Source organism: Nematolebias whitei, chromosome 20 (genome assembly GCF_014905685.2).
Source record: "Nematolebias whitei isolate Nwh7 chromosome 20, NemWhi1, whole genome shotgun sequence".
NCBI classification, from domain to species: Eukaryota; Metazoa; Chordata; class Actinopteri; order Cyprinodontiformes; family Rivulidae; genus Nematolebias; species Nematolebias whitei.
In genome coordinates, this window is record NC_056517.1 from 1,074,589 (window position 1) to 1,075,165 (window position 577).

The following is a 577-nucleotide window of genomic DNA, read 5'->3' on the forward strand; positions in this document are numbered from 1 at the left end:
GATGATGGATGATGGATGGATGGATGGATGATGGATGGATGATGGATGGATCCAGAATGAAAGTAATTTAATGGAAAATGCGCATCACTGAAAATTAAAACGATATAGCACCTACATATACAAGTCAGTAAGGGCCTTTAATTCATGTTTTTGAAGAAGACTAAAGTATAAAAAAGTTGACAAAATGTCCACAAAACAAATGAAAAAGTAGAAACATCAAAGGAACTGACATTGGGCAGTCTGTGTCAAATCTTTAAAAAAAACAGGCGGCAAAAAAGAAAAGGCATCAGATCATGAAGCAAAATGGCCTCATGGGATACGTCAAGTCATACATGAGTCTCAATAAATCCTTTATTAAACAACGATTGTTCAACTAATGATCAATACAAACCTGTTTATGCAAAGTAAAATAACTGACCTCAGTTCAGGACAAAAGATTCAAGCAGAGGACACTTTCTTGTTAGGATGAAGTACACAAAGAAGGAACCACGTCAATTACTTTGTTGTTAGGATGAAGTACACAAAGAAGGATCTACGTCAATCACTTTGTTGTTAGGATGAAGTACACAAAGAAGGA